The sequence below is a fragment of the Heterocephalus glaber genome, unplaced genomic scaffold, assembly GCF_053883595.1.
Source record: "Heterocephalus glaber isolate CG9 unplaced genomic scaffold, H.glaber_assembly_v1.0 deba00001550, whole genome shotgun sequence".
Taxonomy (NCBI): Eukaryota; Metazoa; Chordata; class Mammalia; order Rodentia; family Bathyergidae; genus Heterocephalus; species Heterocephalus glaber.
In genome coordinates, this window is record NW_028258343.1 from 12710936 (window position 1) to 12725344 (window position 14409).

Sequence of the window (14409 nt, forward strand, 5' to 3'; positions counted from 1 at the left end):
TGTAGGATATAGATCTTTCTCAACAGGGGAGGGGACCTAATGAGATGGAAGGGAAGGAAAAAGGGATGAAAAAAATAACTAAGATGTGTTATGTACATGTACCACTCCACACAAGGAATGTAATCATTATGTACTTCAAATGTGTACTAATAAATTAAAAAAACTTAATCTAGAGCTTTGGAAATCAAGACAGCCTGTTGTTAGAGAAAATATAAAACCCATAGATCAATGAAACAGAATACAAAACGTGGAAATAGACTCAGAGTCAACTGATTTTTGACAAGAGTGCAAAGACAATTGAATGGAGAAAGGACAATCTTCAGCAAAGATGATGGGATAATTAGACAGTCACATGAAAATAAATAAATTAATAAAAACTTTGACACATGGTTGAAACTTACACAAAAAATAAACTCAAAATGAACTGAGAACTTAAATCTAAAATGATTCCTTAAAACACTAAAAATAGAAGTTACATTTGACCCAGCTATTCCATTTCTAGGTATGTTCCCCAAAGCGTTAAAGGCATCATTTACAGTGATATAAGCATACTCATGTTCATAGCAGCACAATTCATAATAGCTAAATCCTGGAAGCAATCTATCTATGCTCATCAACAGATCATTGAATAAAAAATGTGGTATTTTATACACGATGGACGACTACTCCACCATAAAAAAAGATACATTAGAGTTATTTGTAGGAAAATGAATGCACCTTGAAACTACAGTGTTAAATGAAATAAATCATGCACAAGCTTAAATATTGCATGGTTTCTCTTATATGAGAAATCCAAGGTATAAATAATTTAAAGAACAAAATAAAAGATAGATAATAGGAAACAGAGAGCTAGATCTTTTGCAAATGGGAAGGGGGTCTAAAGATGGAGGGATTGAAGGAGGGAGAGGGGAAGTAAATGGAATTAATTACTTATTAAGAATTAATTAATTATGTATTTGTGCCAATTACCCAAAATATGTGTACTTTTGGGTTGGGTGATGAGTTTAAACATGATCCACAAAAGAAAAATTTGATAAATTAGAATTTATCAAAATAGGCCAGAGATTTAGCTCAGTGGTTTTGCCGCCTGCTGCGCAAGTGCAAGGACCTGAGTTCGATCCCTGGGACCAAAAAAAAAAAGAATTTATCAAAAAAAAAATGTTTTTCTCTGTGAAAGATTGTTACAAGAATGAAAATACAAGCTACATACAAACTGGGAGAAAATATTTGCAAGTGATATATTTGATAAAGCACCACAATATGAAAGAATCCTTAACACTCAACAAGAAGAAGGCAATCCAATAAAAAATAGGTAAAAGATTGTAGTAGACAATTCACTAAAAGAGATGTATGGATTTCAAATAAACATAATAAAGATGCTCAACATCATTATGGAAATGAAGTTAAAACTACAATGAGATGGGAATACCACTGATAGAGAATAGATTGTTCTAATTTGATAGTATTAAAAATAAGAATTTTCGAGAGCAACAGTGATCTTCATTCATTACTGGTAGGAATACAAAGTGATATAGCCACTGTGAAAACAATCCTGCAACAGAAGTTAAATACATACTTATGAAACCCAACAACCTCACTTCTAGATGTTTACTCAACATACAGAAAACTTATTTTTTTTACCAAATCCTATATTCAAATATTTATAGGTTTTATTCATAATTCCCCCAAATGGAACCAAATATAGATATGTGCATATGCATGCATTTATAGATAAACATTTATTTCCTAGCTTTATTCCCTGGAAGGGCATAGAAGCAGTCACAGCCAAGAAACAACAGAAGTCTAGAGTCCAGATCTTGGTTTCTAAATACTGTTTTTAAATGAAAGGAATAAGAGCTCTATAATAAAATGAATGATTCTGGAACTGGAACAGGAAAAATAAGGTTGGAAGTTAAACATGGAGCATCTTTTACCAAGAAAAGAGTTAAAAGGGGATTTACAAAAAGGATATGGGGCCAATATGAAAAAAATTTGAGTGATGGAATATTTGAGAGGAAAATCATAATCTAAAGAATAAAGTAAATATCCACAATTCAACACTGGTAAAAAATAATAGAAAAATAAATATAGAAGAAATGACAAATCCTCCTTACAAAAGCATTGAAGGGAATTTTTTTTAAAGAATACCTTTAGGACACAACAGCACTGATAAATACTGCTCAAAATGTTCTGATGAATTCTTAAATTAGTGGTCAAAAAGTTTAGGAGAGGGCCAGGGATTTAGCTCAGCGGTACCACCACCTGCCTCACAAGCGCAAGATCCTGAGTTCAATCCCCCATACCAAAAAAACCCAAAAAAACAAAACATTGAGGAGAAAAAAATATGTTCATAGACTCAAAATATTTTTCTCCCCAAATATTGATTAACTACGGTGGAGGTTTCAACATATACCCATATATTTGGCTTGTTTTGCTTCACAGTGCTGGGAATTGAATTCAGAATCCTGCACACACTAGGTAAGCACCCTACCACTGAGCTACATCCCCAGCCTGCCCATTAATTTTTTTTTTTTTTTTTTTTTTTTGTACCGGGGATTGAACTCGTGTCCTTGCACTTGTGCAGCAGGCAGTGAAACCACTGAGCTAAATTCCTGGCCCATGCCCATCAATTTTTAATGTTTCTCTCTACCCTTGATTGTGCTTCCCTTGACTGTAGACTGAACTTGGTGATTTTCTAATGAATGTAGTATGAAAATGGAAAAGGAGTAAGTTTGCTTCGGAGAAAATGCACAGATACCACCTTGATCAAAGGTCCAGGCTAACATCAAGAATAGATGGTGTTGATATCATGTTCTGCATGACAGGATATAAAAACATTTTATCTCTGTGGTATTCTTCCCAAACATCTGTAATCTAATCTAATCAAGTAAAACCTAAGTTGAAGAACATTCTGTAAAATATCTGACCAATACACTTAAAAGGTGTTAAGGTCATGAAAAATAAGAAAAGACTGGAAAACTTTTATGGATGGGCAAAGACAAAGGAAATGTGCTGTATAAATACAACATGGTATCCTATATTGGAATCCAGAGCAAAAAGGGACATAATGGAAGAATGATAAAATTTGAATCAAGTCTTCAGGTTAGTTGATACTACTGTAGCAATGTTAATTTCTCAGTTTTGATAAATGCACCATGCTTATATAAGATGCTAACATTAGCAGAATCTGAATGAGGTGTATGGGAATTCTACTATCTTTACAACTCTTCTGTAAGTTTAAAGTTATTCCAAACTAAAATGCTTACTTAACAATGAGGAAGAATAGAGAATATATAATAATTAAAGACAACTACATGAGCAAAGTGCAGAAACAATAAAACCCATGGTGTGTAGTTAAATTGCTCTGGGGTGGGAGGTGAGATCAGGCAGAGCTGCAGAAGTTCTTTAAGCCAGCATGCTCCAAATCATAATTTTGATGCAGAGTAAGTCAGGATTTGGCCTATGTGGATCTTACCCATACAGTGACCCTGTATTGTATCATCTGAACTGCAGTACTTTTGAGAAAGAATGAGGTGCTTAGATACAGGCTGCTGGAACAACAAGGGACTGTCATAGGCAAAGTGGACATCTGGTCACCCTCCTTTGCCATGATAAGGCATTTAGACTTGATTTTGATAGCAGTATTCTCCATAATGTATATGGACAGTCTTCATAGATATTAAGTGTAAAATAACTTCCACAGCCAAACACATTCAAAAATACTGAGCAAAAGAAAGTTACACTGATATAGGAGAACTATAATTCTCATCCTGTTAAATGTCAAATGTGCCAAGTTCGTGGTCCCACAACATTGAGGAAGGAAGTCAGGAACCAAAGGAAGAAGTTAGAAGCGTTTTATTGGAAATAAGGATCAAAGAATAGCTCCTGATTTCCAAGAGTAGTCCTGAATGGGATGGCCACTGAGGCCCTTCATCAAGGGTAATTTATACAGCAAAGTCACAACGTGGGAACAAAGTGGGTCCAACTACAATCAACATATAGCTGCTTAGATAAGACTGACCCAATAAAGAAATGAGTCACATAGCAAGTGTACTTGGAATGAACAAATGCAGATGGCCAGATGTTCAGTTCATTCACCTGGGTGACTGATGCCTATCAGTCTGGACTTACTGGACCAGGTGGTGCTAATTACAGTACAACTTCAAGTTGCTGTTTATCTCTTAGGGAAGCACATGGGCCTGGCCATTGCATCTTCATCTTGAGGCCTGGCCTTCTTCAGATGCTCCTCAAGCCACGATTCTGATGTCTTTATTTTTGTGCTGACTTTCCTTCTCTGACTGTATATTTATTTCTATCTAACTTAGCTGCCTACAATAATACTTGTTTCTTAACTGAACTACTTCTCAGAACCTTTAATTTGTAAATGTGATCTGTGAATTTTCACAAATATGTTTCTCAAAGATTTTTCCCTAGACCAATTCCTAGATTCCTATCCCCACCTACACAATTCCCACTCCTGCCCCACTGGAGCTCTCTGATCACTAAGCAGTGTGTTTTGGGCCATGCTGCAATCATATGGACGCCATGAAGCCTGAATGCTGGTTTCAGGTTCACATTTCAAACAGCTCAGTAACAGCTGGTCAGGATGAAGAAGTTGAGTAGAGTTGGACATTTATCTCTCTTGGCTCTAAAGCAAAAGCCATACATGACAGAGGGTTATGATAGAGGAAATCTGCTCATATCATAGAAGCAAAGAGAGACGAGAGGAGCCTGGGACAAGAATATACCTCTCCGGGTGACAGCCCAAGTGCCCCACCTCCAACCAGGCCCCATTTCCTAACAGCACACTCAGCTACTGAATTTTTTTTTTTTTGGTACCGGGGATCGAACTCGGATCCTCCCGCTTGCAAGGCGGGCGGCGGAACCACTGAGCTAAATCCCTGGCCCAAGCTACTGAATTCTTCAATGGGTGAATGCACTGATGAGTACAGTACCACGTGTTCTAGTCACCTTCCAAACACATGAAACTTTGGGGAATCCTTTTAGAATTAAACCATCACACAGACACACAGACACACACACTCTTAAATATAAGTTGTGAAATCCTATTCTTAAGTCTTCAAAAGACTGGGAAATAATCCATTTATAACATTTTTAAATACAACAAATTAGAACAAGTCTAGGAGCAGGATTAGCACAGCCAGATTTGGTCCTGATATAATCAGTAACTAGCAGGACAACCTGAAAAGGACACCTGGCCTCAGGGTCTTTGATAAGGCATCTGACCTTCTCTTCCCACTGCCTGTGGTTCTAGTAAAGTTAACACAAAAGCATGTTTGGAAAGTGCACTAGACCTCGCACAAATGTAAGTTCCTTGTATGACAGTTCCTTGAATTGCTGAAAAGCTTCTTCCTGAGTTCAGCAGCCACTTCCTAATTCTCACATCCAATGTACGACTTCCACTCCTTAAATTAAACTTTCTGTGACAAGTGACATCATGGACCATTTACTCTTTTTGAATTTTAAAAAAAAATTTGTACTTCACCTTTTCCTGGTTTATTTATTTCCTATTCCTCTGATTTCTTCTTTCCAGGATTTTTTTCCTCTGTCCAGTGTTTAAGCACAAAAAATCCACAACATTCCATACTTAGAGTTAGCTCAACTCTTCCCATAGCTTCAACCAGGCCTATATCTTGAATTTCAGCTCATATTTTGAAGTACTGGGAGTATATTGATGTCTCAAACATGGACATTTAAGATTCCCCAGTATCTCAAAAAGAACATGTCCAGTGCTAAATTATCATTTTGCTCCTTCACTTTACCACATTTATTCTCAAACTGCAAGTGATTTATTAGTAATCTGAGATCTCAGAGGGGTTTGTCTTGTCCAGTTCAGTTTAAGTTACACCATTAGGAATCTTCTCTTTCATTCTTTCTCCATATCCAGTTGCTTTGCCTTGTGCTCTCCACTGTATTTACCTTAGCGCAGTCCTTCAAAATCTTTGATATTGGCATTATTGAGGGATGCTATTAACACAATGCACTCTTAAATGGTCTTTCTTTCTGCCTTCATTCTCAGTGTTATTTGCCTTTCATTTCCCCCGCTTCCCCAGTGGTTTTCTTTTTTTCATGTTATGGAATTATTGGTACCATATACCTTTGCTTAAAATCCTTTAATGCTTCAACCACTATTAGCGAGTCATTTCACGTGATGCAGAGACTTTTCATTATAAGAACCCTATTTGCCTTCCGCACTTTTGATGTTGTCTGGAATATCCTTTCCCATTTTGCCTTCCAGAGAACTCTGATGTATCTTTCAACATTCTGTTTATACTTCCTCTTCGGAATCTTTCCTGCCTCCGGAGAAGATACCCTTCTCTCTGGTCTTCCACATCTTCCACTGTGCTTTATACAAACCTTTATTGTGGCACATCTTACTGTGTCCTGAAAAGGATACTGCTCCTTGCACTCCTTGATGAGAAATACTGCATCTCACTCGCTTTGATTCCTGCAGTGTGTGGCACAGTACCCGGCACACACCAGGCTCCCAATAAAATTTTCCGAATGAATGATATGACAGGGATGTACTGTAGATTCTAATTAGGATATTTGGACTAATGCTTCTCCTTACAATTATCTTTCTGACTTTGAGCCATTTTTGGCATTTCAGTTTCTTTAATCGGTGAAGTGAGAGACTGAACTAGATTTTTGGCCAGGAGCTCTCCAGCTTTAATGGTCAACACTCTACCTGTTACAAAGTGAACTTTATATTATGTCTGATGACAGACTTTTTAAAATATAAGAATATTTTTAAAAGGAGAGTTTTCACATGAAAATATGAAATTCCAGTATATCATGAAAAAAAGCAAGCCAGATGTGGTGGCACATGCCTGTAATCCCAGCAGTTGGGAGGCTGAGGCAGGAGGATCACTAGGACTTGAAGGCCATCCTCAACTACATAGTGAGTTCGAGGCCAGCCTGGACTACACAGCAAGACCCTGTCTCAAAACAGAACCAAAAAAAAAGCAGATAATTTGACTATATTGAGCCAATATTCCTAAAAATACACCATAGGGGCTGGGGATGTACCTCAGCGATACAATGCTTCCCTAGAACGGGGAGGCCGTAGATTTGACCCCACAGTAGTGCAAAAGCAAAAAAATCAAACAAAAAGTCCACCACGGCTCTACTTGAGTCACACTGTTTTAGAAGGGTGTGTGTCCTCGGCTGGACCCAAACAACCACTTCTCTCCATTCTCACTCCAGGAGAGGTAGAGTATAACCCTGACCTTAGTTATGAACGCATGCATGCACATTACTGAACAATCCACGGTTTGCACATGTAGTATCAATTCAAAATATTCTAGTATTTTTTGCCACTTAAATGCATCTGGACTTCTGATATGATGTCTTGATGCTCCTTTAAGAAAATAATGTTGCCTTAACATAGGCAAAGGCCAAGCTGTGGGACTGCATGATTCCAAAATCAATTATTCCCCTAGCCTCTATTGTACTTGTAAATTAATGGTTAAAATGTGCTTGTTAGTTCTGGGATAATAGAATCTGTAACGAAACAAAGTTCCTAAGTAAAATTACTCAACCCCTTGTTTGTCTGGAGAACGAATGTTCCCCGGGCCCACTACCTGTAGAACAATCCATCAATGTGTCTGCTGACCATCAGTACGTGACAGTGGACCACTAACCTTTGTTCCTTTTTTTCGTAAATCTACATGTTAACCTCCCCCTCAACCCCCTATAAAACAGCCTCGGACTCTGAGCCAGTTGCCTCTCTTAGCTATTTTGCTTTGGGAGTGCCGTCTGGCCAGACTAATAAAGGTCTGTTTTATTTTCCAACTTGTCCGGTGTGTTCCTTCCCAGGTGTTCGTCGCTGCAGTCAGCTCCTCGGAGCGTTTGGTAAGGCCCTTGGTCTTACACAAGCCACTTTATTTTCTAATTAATTTGGTGAGGTATTTCTATCACCGGAAGCAATTGACACTTTTCGTCTAACCATTACATTATGTTTGAATGGTTATTGGAACATTCTCTGTTCTCTGCTCATTTTCAAACCCTGTATAAACTACCTTGCGTTTCAAGGATGCTTCAAATGGCTCGCACGTGCTACAAAAACTTGTCTACCAAAGGACCTGGAAGTGACTTCATATTCCTTCATGGCTCCTGCTAGGGTTGAGTCTTTGTGTTTGCATTTTCAAATGTGGCTGTATAGTCTAAGAAACAGTATAGGCATGACTGATAAGGCGGGGTGAAGACAAAAGCCCAGAGAGGGTGGCTTCATCGAATAAAGAAGATAACTACCCTGCAGTTCCTCTTCTCTTTGCGCGCAGGCATTCGCCACGAACCATTCGGTTCGCGAAGCTTCAAAGAACAGCTCCTGTACAATTTTGCTGGTAATTCCATTACTTAGCGCGTCACCAGAGGGGCGGGACAGTATAGCTGTCACTCAGCCCTATGGACCAATGGAGGGGAGAGAGGCCCGCCTCCTTCCCTGGGCTGTGTCCAGGGCATGCGCACTGGGCGTCATCGCGCCGCCGCCTGTCAGCTGAGAATTGCCTCCCAGGGCTGAGCGGCCTGTGGGTGTCTGTGACCGCAGACGGAGGAGGAAACCGAGGAGGTAGGGGTAAGAGGATCCCGGAGAGGGGAGCGTCGCTGACTGGGCGCTCCGGAGACGCTGTCGCTCCCCGTTTATGCGCGGGGCCCGGGAGCCACCGCCCTGCGCGCTGCTGCGGGCTGAGGCGAGGCGGCGGCCCGCGCGGCTCCAGGCCCACGCCCCCCCACCCACCCGGTGCTGTGCGCGCCTGCGCGGTCGGGGCCCGCGGCCGGGGTCGCCTGGTCCCCATGTGCGTCCCGCGGGGCCGGGGTCGCCGGGTCCCCAGCCCGCCGGACGCTCTGGTCCCGTCCGCGCCGCCCTCCGACCTCTTCCTCTTTTCCACGCCTGCATGGAGAAAGCTCACCGCGCTCGTCGTGCGGAGGACGTGGCCGCCGACCCGAGGCTCCCGGTGGCTGGGTTTCTCTCGGGCTTGCAGGCTTGGACACGCCAACTTTCTTTGACCTTCTTCGTACACATCCTTAGTTGCTTTACACAAAGACCTTCAAAATGCATAAAATATTTTTAGAACTCCCACTTCCCCTTTGTTTTCTAGGTTACTGACTTTAAATTCAGATTAAAAGGGGAGTGCCGTTCTGCGAGAATGCGATATATTTCTCTCGCTGTCTCTCTCTGTGCCTCTCTCTCTCTGTGCTTGTGTGCAGGCATGTCTTATTTTTTAAATTTATTTTCATCTGTTTTTTATTTTTAGTAGAATATGTTTGCAGTACCTAATGATACATTCATCATTGGGCTTCAGTAGATGTCCACAACACATCTTCATTCTTGTTACTTCCCTTTCCCTCCCCACCCTGCTGTCCCTTCCCTGCATCTCTCGGTCCCTCAGATTTTTACATTGCTTGGATCTTCTGGACATACCTTGAGTTTTAATCACTTCAGATCACTAGATTCTGCCTAATTACATGTAACTTCAAACTTGCCCAGAACCTTGAAGGAAAGGAAGTAATTATAAAAGGCTGTGCTGTTTGGTAATGTGGGAGGTGGACGTTTCTTAGGCCTGGGTGTGCTCTGAGCCACACACCAGCCCTGACTGATAAAAATGTTGTGTCTTGTGCCGTGGATGAACCTTTGCTTTGCAGGCCTCTTGGAGAAGTTGGCCTCAGACTTGTGACTTGTTAAGAAATAAGCTGTAGTTTGAAAGTGTCTGTCACAGTTAATGTGGTACCATAGTAACTCATTAACATCTCTGTCATTTTCCTTCAGATATGTTACTTAAGCTGCTTCTTATTAACCAAGTTTGTCCTCATTTTGGTTGTGGTCCCAGACTTTATCCCAGTGCTGGTGGTGGAAAAGTAAAGTATATAAAACATCTGTAGTAAGTCTGAGTAAAGTTCGCCATGGTACCATGTAATTTGAAAGTTTAATGTGTGCAAGAGTGAAAATGAAGATCCTTGGTGCTTTGAACTAAAGCCAAATGCTGTAGTGTAGTAGTTCAGCTGCTGGAGTAGCTGAGCTAAAGGATGCCCTTGATGTCTTTTGGGTAGAGAGCACTCATGTTGTGGACCAAGCACCCTGACCTTCCCTGAGTATCTACCTCTGCTAGGCACTGGATGGACTCTCCTGTTTGCCTTTCTGAGGGAGGTGCAGGTGACAAATATGCTAATTAGGTCATTTTCAATAGTGCTGTTTGTTGGGAAGCATAAGTTAGAGTAGCAGAAAATGGAGGTGTGGTGACTTTCCTTTTGGGATCAGGCGTCTTCAGCATGCGGTGGCACCTTGCTGGGAGAAAAAGCCTGTCCCATGGAGATTATGGGAAGAGCCTTCTGGAGGTGGGTGATCATACCCAGAAAGATCTAAGGCCGAGGTTTGCCTGGATCAGTCAGATCTGAAAGAAGGCACTGGAATTCGGTGTTATGGAATGGTATTATTTACTCTCAGGCTGGGTGTGTCTTCTCAGGAAGTAGAACATTTATTCAGTCATTCTACCAACATTTATTCAACACCAATTCTACAGATAGCCAAGTAACTCCAGTATTTTATGCTTGTGCTCCTGACTGAAAGTGAAACCTCTTTGGCCGAGCTAGATTTATAAAACATGAGGTTTATGTTTACTGGAAGTCTTAAGGATGCTAAAATATATCCAGTAGTAGCTGGAGAGTAGTGTTTGACAGTGGAGATTCTGTATTGAAATTCTCTTTTCATTCTTTATTGTTCTTTAGAAGCAGTCTTGAAGAAGAAACTCTCATTGTGAGTGTTGCGCTTCGATTCCCTTGCCTTTTATCTCTTGGTGGTGTTTCTGTGTCTTCACAGAAAGATGTTGAATTGAGCACCAACAGGACTTTGTGCAGTGGTGGAAACAGACTACATGCCAGCCATTGACGCTGAACACATAAAATTGTTGAACACTTGGAAAGTGATTAGTGTGACTTGCATTTAACCTAATTTTTATTTTATATTCCATGTAGTTAGCAGCTGCTCCATCAGACACTGCAGGTATAGATGATGAATTATGTAATTGCTATTTTGAGCAGTGACATTAGGAATGCTGAATGGGCTTTCAACAAAAGTATTTTGGTGTATAGCAGCTTGGATTACTTCCTGGAGATAGTATAGAAAGTAAACATTTGAAAAAATGTAACATTAATTTATCCTACATGCAAAAATCATAAATTTTTAAAATCAGCTTTGAGTTAGCTATTTATCTGTGCATTTGTGTGTGGTTTTGTTTTGTTTTGTTTTCAGTAAAAGTTAGCCATTTGGGCCCTTTATTATTCTCATATCTCATCTAAAGAACGAACCATTGTTGCCTTTTAGATATCATTTATTAACAGAATAATTCAGAAAAGGAAGATCCTGTTCAGTGCATTACTTTCATCGCTCATGGTAGTTATCCTAAACCTGTTTCCTCATTTTAGAAATCAAGATAGAAAAATTTCTTATGGGGTCTGCAGAAAGGTGGTAAATTTGGCTTTTCTGGTTAAGTGAGATCTCTTGTCCTTAGTTTGGTTATACAGAAGGCAGTGTAGCTTAGTGTTTAAGAAAATCTAAGCCCTAAAACTTAGTTTCAAATTTTAGCTGTTTTGCTCATCTTAAACAGGTTACTTATTCTCATTATGTCTTAATTTCTTCATGTGAAAAATCACAATAATAATTGTACCTACTTCATAGCCTTGTAAGAATTAACTGAGAAAGGAAATGTAAAAGGTACAATGACAGGAAATGGTCCTTTAGCAAATTGCTTTTCCCTCTTCACTCAGGACTGAACTGAGATGGTTGCCTTGTACCTGTGTCTAAGAAATTCCAGACAGTTGAAGAGTAGCAGCTCTTGGGATGAATGAAGCTCCGTTATCTCACTAGCAGGAACTTTTTCAGATTTAGTTTTTTGAGTAAAAGTATAAAGAAAAGTGGTTATGTTTGTGTCTAATTGGTTGGTTCTTTGGAAAGGAAGAAGGTTCGCTTGAAGAAGACAGTGAGAAGACTTGGGCCAGACATGCATGAGCTCCAGGGCCACAGTTCCGGGCCTGAATTGGCAGGACTCTGGGGATGCTCTCTGCAGGGAGAGAGGAGCCACAGGTGCTGATGTGTTGTGCAGCTCTGACGCAGGCCCTGCAGGTGCAAGAGAACATCGTGCCTTTGCTGTGCAAGGTGGAAAAGCACTTAGTCCTTGGGCAGAGACTCAGATGCTAAATGTTTTGCCCAAAGAAGAGATTTGTAGTTGCCAGTTTTACTGGCAGCTGAACAGGCAGTTGGTGAGTTCTCATAGCTTCAAAGACATGCAGAAACTAAAGAGAGAGTGAAGAGTGTGGCTTGGAGACCTGGATGTGAGACTCATTCCTGTCCATGGTTAAAGTGTGGGGAGCCCTTCCCACCAAGAGAATACTTAATAAGAAAGACTATTTTCTCATTCATAGTGTGTTTGTGTTGGCTATAAGCCAGATCTAGTTAACAGAGGGAAAAGAGGGAAGATGTCATTGAGCCCAGAATAAATTGTCTACCCAGAGAGTAGAATATTATTTGGCAATAAAAAAGAATGAAGTACTGAGGAATACTACAATGTAGAATGACCCGTGAAAAGAAACATATGTGAAGCCAGTCACAAGGAGCACATATTATATGATTCCATTCACGCAAAATGTTCAGAATAGGCAAACTTATAAAGACATGAAGATTATATTTGCCTATGGCTGGTGAGGTTGAGGAGAAATGAGGAATGACTAGTAATGAGTATGAGCTTCTTGTTTAGAGAAATAAAAATGTCCTAGAAGTGATTTGGTGTTGATTAAACGCAACGTTGTTATTGTATTTAAAAACCATTGGATTAAATACTTTAAATGGATGAATTGTGTGCTATGTGAATTACACCTTAGTAAGACTCTTTATTGAGTTGACAGATCCAACTGATGGTTTGTAGGTTGTTCAAAATCGTGTTGGTCTGATTGAATCTCCAGATGTGATTTTGTTCTGTCAGGGCCGCAGCTCTTCAGGTGGCTCCAGGTCCAGGTCCAAGGCTTCCTGGAAGGATGTTTGTTCCTGCCACACTGCTGCAAAAATTCAGCTGTCTGAGTTGAGGTTTGAATTTGCCCTTTAATGATTTCGATTTGGGGACTATAACCTAGAGTTTGGTTTCAAAGAGATAAACTGAACCTGTGGAATAAGGAAGAGGAATGAATAGCATCTCGAAGCTCCCAGGACTTTCGGTGGCCTGAGTTCCAGGGGTGGAACCAATACTGGTCTAGTCGTGGCAGTTCAGCTGTTGTACTTCCTGCCAGCACAGTCCCTTAGGAAAAAGACATATGCAGTTGGCCCTACATATTTCCAGGTTCTACATCTGTACTTTTAACCAACTACTTGTGGAAGATATTTTTTTAATTGCATCTGTATAAAAAGTATATGCTGGGGCCGGGGATTTAGCTCATTTGTTTCGCCTCCTGCTGCGCAAGCACAAGGACCCGAGTTTGATCCCCAGTACCAAAGAAAAAAAGTATATGCTCTTTTTACTTATCATTATTCCCTAAGCAATAAGTATAACTATTTACATAGCATATATATTGCGTTAGGCATTATAAGGGATTAGAGATGGAAGAATATGGAGCATATGTGTAGGTTATTGTGTATACATACTATTTAAGCATTTCTGGACTTTGGTGTCTTTCTTGGCCTCCTGTCCCCTATTAGAAATCTCCAGTGATTTCTTTGCAACATATTGAAACTAAACTCCGGTCCAGGAGCCCGCCTCTTGTGGCATGTATTTTGCCTGGTAGCAAGCATGAATAGCTTTGGAATCTGAACCCTGGAGCTGAATCCCACCTCCACTAATGGGTGGGTTGTGTTACCTTGAACCTTTTACTTAAATCTTAAGTCACAGTCCATCATTAAAACAGTAATAATGGTACCTACTCTGTTGGAGAGATTGTGAAAATTAGACAGTCAACATGAATTACTTCTCATTTCACAGATATTTGCGAAATATTAGGTCATTACTACTCTCCTTTCCTTTCGGTGTGGCTTCCCACTTATCGCAGCCATGCATCATCTGATCCAGAGCCAGCTGAGAATCTCCCTACTTTGGTAAAAGTGTGTGTTCTTTTCACGTATTCTAGGTCTGTCTGCCTAAGTGTCCGTGTTCTGGCCTTTGTTCTCCATAATAGTCATCCCCAAGTATCCAGAGCTTAAGTTTTTGTTTCATAAATGCTTTCTAGACAGGGGCAATAGTGATTTTTCATTTTTTGTAGTCCCTGTCACTTTTGCCTAGCGCATGACTTTTATTGATTTGTATTATTTTTTGTTGGCTTACACTATTAACTTTATCCTTTCTCCTAAATGACAAGCTTGCTTTTTTTCTTCCAGTGCTGGGAATTGAACTCAGGACCTTGTACTTGCCAGAC

The 14409-nt window shown here is 40.3% G+C and overlaps 1 protein-coding gene across 3 annotated transcripts in view; it reads left to right on the forward strand.

Annotated features, from left to right (window-relative positions):
* Window positions 1-8469: 8469 nt before the first annotated feature.
* Window positions 8470-14409, forward strand: part of Stx7 (syntaxin 7) — a 39165-nt gene continuing 33225 nt past the window's right edge. For 2 of the 3 annotated variants that reach the window (XM_013072706.3, XM_087190109.1), the window contains exon 1: window positions 8470-8590. The gene's annotated coding sequence lies outside the window, so the exon portion shown is untranslated. Of the gene's footprint in view, window positions 8597-14409 lie in introns of all 3 variants that reach the window. The other variant, XM_087190108.1, reaches the window with a different exon arrangement.